General features: G+C 37.0%; 1 protein-coding gene and 1 long non-coding RNA gene across 8 annotated transcripts in view; both read left to right on the top strand.

Moving 5' to 3' along the window:
- Window positions 1-6940, top strand: part of Nrg1 (neuregulin 1) — a 1045353-nt gene that overhangs the window by 359691 nt on the left and 678722 nt on the right. The gene's annotated exons all lie outside the window — the stretch shown is intronic.
- The window catches only part of LOC115062591, a 44063-nt gene that overhangs the window by 12663 nt on the left and 24460 nt on the right, over window positions 1-6940 (top strand). For 2 of the 3 annotated variants that reach the window (XR_003842529.1, XR_003842527.1), the window contains exons 5-6: window positions 3249-3448; window positions 5146-5305. This is a non-coding gene — a long non-coding RNA (uncharacterized LOC115062591). The remainder of the gene's footprint in view (window positions 1-3248; window positions 3449-5145; window positions 5306-6940) is intronic. The other variant, XR_003842528.1, reaches the window with a different exon arrangement.

Here is a 6940-nt window from a genome sequence, read left to right as displayed (position 1 = left end):
TTTTTCGAGACAGGGTTTCTCTGTGTAGCCCTGGCTGTCCTGGAACTCACTCTGTAGACCAGGCTGGCCTTGAACTCAGAAATCTGCCTGCCTCTACCTCACAAGTGCTGGGATTAAAGGCGTGCACCACCACTGCCCTGCCTAGATGCCCACTTTTAATTTACCCCTAAGTGATCTCCGCCAAACAGTGTGATGTCTTCAGTTTGCTTGTATAAAATTTTTATAGCAATTGCTGCTCTTGCCTACCTTATCGGACTGGAGTGTTGGGTGGCTTCTATAAAGTTTATTTAACACCTCAGGAATGATTCTACATAAATAGCAAAGGATTTGACTAGACTTCTCAGGTGAATTGGTGAAGATGGTTGTTACTGCCTAAAGTATATCAGTAAGAGATCATTGGTTGGTGAAAAATGCAAGAAGGGGGAGGAATGGGGAAAGGATAGAGGAATCAGAAGTCCCTACAAGCAGAAATCTCCAGTTTATGCAGTTATCCTCTTGAGGAATTTTTATTTCACGCACACACACACACACACACACACACACACACACACACGCATGCACACGCACACAATGCCCCTGTTTGATAAACCCATCATTATCCTCTCTTATCCAAATCTGTTCTTCTTCAATACAAATATTTTTATTACATTTAAAAATGTGTTAAGTATATGAATATGAGGACAGGTGTCCATAGAGGCTGTGGCCTGGTGTTAAAGTAACAGATATTTGTAATCCTTCTGATATGGGTGCTTGGAAAGTTGGCTCCTCTGGAGAAGCAATAAATGCTTTTATCCACTGGTGCATCTCTCCATCGCCCAGTCCCTTCTTATTCCTAATTCCTTCCATCACATTAAATTATTTTTGTTTTCATGCTTCTCTCATGTATACTTTGAGATGACTCTGAAGCCTGGGTGTTACCAGAGATCAGAGAATATTAAATAACATTCCCCAAACCTATTGTACAGTCAATAAACACATTAGCATTTCCCTGGCTCCTAAAGTTAACACTTTTCCATAAACTGTTGGAGAACATGAAATATTTCTTAGTTACATTGATTAAAGTATCTTTTGTACTTATTTTCCTTCTCAAATAATTTAAAAATCTAAGCAATGAAGAGAAATAATAATTTTTATGTGATCATGGTAAGATTACTATCATTCTGCAGTTTACAAATAGAATGAGTAATGTGTGGAACATATCAAAACTCGATGTTCCTTGTTCTGTGAGAGTGAACTCCAGTCTCTACCTGCTATGCAGGCCTGTCACATTAAATATAAACCTCAGGTAGCGATAGTATTTACCTCAGCTTGAGGCAATGGTTACTAAATTGAGAAAGTTATCTAAGGTCACTGACTTTTAAGATCAAAAAGGTCAAAGTCATAAATGTAGTAATTCAACCAGAGCATTATAATCTGTTTTTTATGTTTTAATTATTATAAACTTTGAAGTAAACCTAGCCACTCGAATCTGCTATCATATAATTATAATGTAACTTTCCTATAAACTGGTATTAGATTATCTCAACATCTGCATTTTAAATACTATCTCCTGTTCATTATCCTATTTTGAGAAATGTTTGCCATTCTCCAAATGTTTAGAAGAGTAGAGGATGGGCTCACATTTTCTCACCTTTGGTTTAAGAATAAGAATATGAGGCATTAAAAGATAAAGTAATTATGCCATAGATATTCTGGAGTTTATACCAGATGAGCAAGCAAAAAAAAAAAAAAAACTATAAAATTTACCAATCTGAGTTGAGCCTAAGATCCAGATCAAGCTTAGTGTTAGTGTATTGAATAAATGTATCCAAATATCAATTAGGCAAATTGCACCTTATAATTGGTTGCTACTATTGACCCCAAACTGACCACAACGTTGATTTTCTCTGAGGAGATATCTTCCATTTCTACAGCCTTCTACTGGAAAGTGTTTAGTTTGAAATGTTTCTGAGCCTTCTACTCATGTGGCCCCATGCTCTCTCCAAGTATAGGCCAACTGCAACTACAGTGTACATTGGTCATATTTCTAATAAGAGTTTGCTAAGAAAACATTTATTGAAAACAATAGAAAAGACAATGATTAATAGTTAGCTGGGCCAATTAAATTCTCTCTTGAATTTGTGCCATAAAGATGAAGAAAGACCAGAAGAAACCTAAGATCACAATGAGAAATGGCAAGAGCCATGAGAACTCATGCATAATATGGAATCTGAGAGAGCAGAAGATAGGCAGAGGGAAAAAATGTACACAGAGGAAAAGAATTATTATGTACAGGTTATGTGCACTAGCTTTAGGAAGCCCATGACACTAGAGCTGCACACTGCATACATGGAAATAATACACATGGTTCTTAGAAGATGCTGAGCCTGTAAGCTTGGGATGCCTCTGGCCCTGGGTTTCTCTAGTTCTCGTGCATAAGTACCATTGACCATTATATTTGATTTCTAGATTTTTAAATTGTTATTAACATTCTTTCTTTACTATAACCTGTCTTTTAAAATAATATTTTGTTGCTTACCTAGGTAGTAACATTGAATACATAGGATTAAAGTATAGTTAAAATAACCTTTTTTTAGTTTTGAAATTAAAATATACTTACATCATTTTCCCATTCCTGTTCTTTCCTTCAGTTTCTCCCATGTATCTGCTTGCTTATTATCTCTCTTCCTCTCTCTCTGTCTGCCTCTCTCTCTGTCTCTCTATCTCCCTCTCCTCTCTTGCTTTTAAGATATATGTTCCTGAATATGTAAATACAACTTCCTCAGCCCGTATAATGTTACATGTATGTATGTATGTATGTTTTCATTAGATATTGCATAACTAATTAGTGTGTTCTTTTCTGGGGAAGACTATTTCTTGGGCTCCCAGCATCCCTTAGTTGCCTGTAGTTGCTTTCATCTTTTAAACATGGATATCACCTTCCCAATGCTTGTTCTTTTCTGAGCATCAGTCAGACTCTTTATTTTTGGCACTATCCAATTTGCATCATCTTTCATACAGCATAAAGCAACAATGATTGATACAGTCTCCAGGGTAGTCTACAAGTACCTTTCCAAAGAACTCTGCCTCAAGCACTTCCTTTAACCTTTATACATCTGACTTGAGTGGTCCTCTTGGGCTACTCTTGGCAAAATATTTGGGAGGAAATCTGAAATTTGATTACTTTTAAATGAAAGAAGGATTTTTACTATAAAGAACAGAAATCTAAGTGTGCCATTGAAATATCTTTGCCCTGCTGTTCCACCCAGGTCTCAAGTGAACCCCTTTCTCTCTGATATTTTACCTTTGGCATCCTGAAGTTCCAGAACATGCCAATGAAGTTGGTTTAGTTTGACTTGTTTGGGAAGAATGGCTTGTGATCGTAAATCCTTTTGCCTTCTGATATGTGCATCGGCCATTCTTGACTCTGCTGAATACAATTCTACATATCTCCAAGGAATCATACAAAGTAAGCAATGTCTCAGGAGTCACATCTGCATGATTATTCTATGAATGCCTTACAAACTTAGTTCACTATTCTAGGCTCTGATTTCCTAACCAAATTGGTGTTTTCTAATAACAAACAAATGTTCTGATTTGTGTAGCAATGTGCCTCAAGGTGTTTATCGTACCAAACACACATTCAATTTAGTTTCAGTTTGCCCTTTGTGGTTTTGTGAAGTCAGACTTTTTAAACATTGTTTTATATATGAGAAATTGAGTGGAGAAATGGGTAGATTGGCTTTACTAGCAATACGAGCAATTTCTGGTAAAAATTACTAAAGGTTGTATCTCCAGATTCATAATATAGGTCATGATGTTTCAACAAATCCTTTTGCATTAGAATTATAGGCAAGATGCCCATCTCAGATTTCATTCCCTACACACTTATGACATATATGATTTTTTAAAAATACGAACATGGAAAAGACTCCCATAGTTATGCCATAAAATGCTCACATAAGACAAGTTAGCATAGAATTTGCTGAAGGGAACATGACACTGGCCTTCAGCATCTTCTTATAAAGCCTGGTAGCCAGAGAACAAAGGACCGAAGTTCACAGTGTATGGAGTCCAGCCAGGGGATGTTGCATGTTCTAAGAGGTATGGGAGAAATTATTTGCTTGGAAAAGGGAGTGGGAGTAATTCATATTTTGTTTAGATTGAATTGGATACCTGAAGGGAAAGAAGGTACCATAAAACGGGAGGAGGTAGGATTGTGATGATCAAGAACCAAGCAGCACTAGCTAAGTGGCATATAAAGAGTTTCCGATGTCTGATTTAAAGATGCTAGCCAGGCTGTGGTGTGACCCTGACTTGTGACATACTGAAATCCTAATGCATCATGCCTTAGGATGAAGAGGGAGAAGAGGACATAAGTGGGAGTAGCTATTGATGTAAAAATGAGAAGTGAGAACAGGGGAAGGCTACCGTGGGAACAATGAGCTAGAGTCGAGAGCATGGAATTTTCCATAAGAAATGCAAAGCTGACTCCTCCTTAATTAGGCTAAAATGGCTCATATCTTCAGAAAGATGAGCCAGTTCTGTATTACTCACTCTTGCTCCACATTTGAGAGTACTATTGCCACAAACTTTTATTTTACCAATTTTAGCAATGAACAGAATAAATTGAGGAAGATAAAACATTTATCATCAATTTTTAGCAGCTGGAAGCATCAGTTTCATTATAAACCAGGGTTAAAAACAAATATACAGTGTTGTTCTAGGTTGAGCATTTCCCCCAAATAACCAAGTACCAAGCATTTCATTTAAATCCAAATACAGAGGTCTCTAAATGAGATTTCACTCAAACAATGGTAGTAACAATGACTATATTACTGTGAAATAGACTCAGTGATCCAAACAAATGGGCAGATAGCTAATATTTACTGAAGTTTACTCTCCTAACAGATGTGAAATATAGGATTATCATATTTAGTGTCTCCTCTAAATGGAATTCTTATTATACCATGAGGGATAAGAACATTGTATAGTTTCTTAGGTTGAACCAGTTATGATGTACAAAGGCTGATTACTCAGTGAAGGTTTTATAAAATAAAGGTGAGCAAGATTATTTAAGTAGACACTGGCTATAGAAGGAGTGAGATTCTCTTCACTGAAGTCCAGAATGGCCAATTCACATATCAACACTCTTTTTCTCTTTAGAATAGGTAAACGGAGTCTGGCAGGAGGTGTTGCAAGCAGCCAATTAAGGAACATTTTGATCAGGATGGGCTCCAGGGAACAGCTCTTGTCATCCCTGGTTCTGGTTGATTTCCTTTTTGGAGTCTATTCTGGACCTTTGGACTAAAGACTCTGCCTCTAGGTACCTACCCTTTAGCTTCTATTACATGGTGTAAATGCAATTCACTCACCCATACAATTGCATTTCTGTAGAGCTCCTTAGCCCACAGTCAGCTCTACTAACTGCCTTCAAAAGTAAACGCAAGAGGTAACCATGGAATAATAATAACTGTGGGTATAATTATGGCTCTCTCCTATGTAGAGGCAATAGGTATAGAGACAGAGTTCAGTTGTGCAACATTCAAGTAGGAATACAGTAAGCAGTTCATATTTTGCAGAAGCCATTACCTCTTTAAAGGAATTATCAGTGGGTATTATGCCTTAATATAGAGAGGCCAGAGGAAATTCTTATATCTATTTAATAAAATATTTAACACTATGAGGTTATCATATGTGAGCCTACCATATGTACTTCTTTAAGTTTGTTTCAGCAACTGTTAGAAGAGTCACCTCTTCGGATTAGATCTATTGAAAGGATGAAGGGCCATAAATATCAAGGGTGTGATTAGAGCTGGTTGGCATGACGTGGAATGACATCACACTGATCCCTCCATAAGCAGGAGGATTAGTGACATCATACTTTGCTCTTCTGTTCCTTTCACACATCACTTTAACTTTCTAATTTAGGAGGTGAGCAGCCTCACAAGCATTCTTAGTTAAAACAAAACAAAACAAAACAAAGCAAAACAAAACAAGAATCACATCTGACTCTCTTGAGTTGAGAAAGTCTCTGGGACTATAAATTAAGATACTTAGCATCAAATAAAAAACTCAGTTAACACTGGTTTTAAGTCTTTGAAATAATTCAGGATCTTTTGTTTTGCTAACAGAATAGGAAGCCAGTGACTCAAGTACTGTATCTGTTTATCTGAACAATTTATAGGCATCTAAGTGAGAGGTCATCTAATAACACTGTTTTTCTATATTTAATTCTGCATTGTTACATTGCCAGAAAACAATGGGCTAGATGGTTTCTCCTTAAATCCCCATAGAATTTCCTTCCCAGTGTTATAATTTAATGTCTTATCCTTGGATATTTTGTTTTGCTTTGTTTTTACTGAGGTCGATGTAAGAAATACACAGTGGCCTGGGGAGATGGCTCAGTGGTTAAAAGTCCTACCTGGTTTTCCAGAAGACCTGGCTTCCATTCCCAGGATACACATAGAAGCTGACCACCTTTCATAACTCCAGTTCCAGGAGATTCACTTCTCTACAAAAATTAGTTTTTGTACCCTCCTTGCCTACAAAATTATCCTTTTTCTATTTCCATGAGCCTCTTTTAAGGAAAGTGTAATTGCGGAATATAGTTCCTCCTCCCAGCAAATGTGTGCATGCTTCCATCACTGTTGGTTATGCATCTACTTCCTCGGGCTTTTTCTCCCAGTGTTTAACTTTATCTATCTCCCCATTTAATAAGCTTAGTCTCTCTTCTTTTACATCATGAGGAAAGGTCCCTTCATTGCTATAAAGTGTCCACAGAAATATAGTAACACCTTGGGGTAGACATGCCATGCATCCATCTATCTATCTATCTATCTATCTTTCTTTCTTTCTTTCTTTCTTTCTTTCTTTCTTTCTTTCTTTCTTTCTTTCTTTCTTTCTTTCTCTCTCTCTTTCTTCTCTCTCTCTCCCTCCTTCCCTCCCTCCCTCTCTCTCT

This window comes from Mus pahari, chromosome 19, assembly GCF_900095145.1.
Source record: "Mus pahari chromosome 19, PAHARI_EIJ_v1.1, whole genome shotgun sequence".
In the NCBI taxonomy this organism is placed as follows: domain Eukaryota; kingdom Metazoa; phylum Chordata; class Mammalia; order Rodentia; family Muridae; genus Mus; species Mus pahari.
The sequence above is the reverse complement of the archived record's forward strand: the minus strand, read 5'-3'. Positions and strand labels throughout refer to the sequence as shown.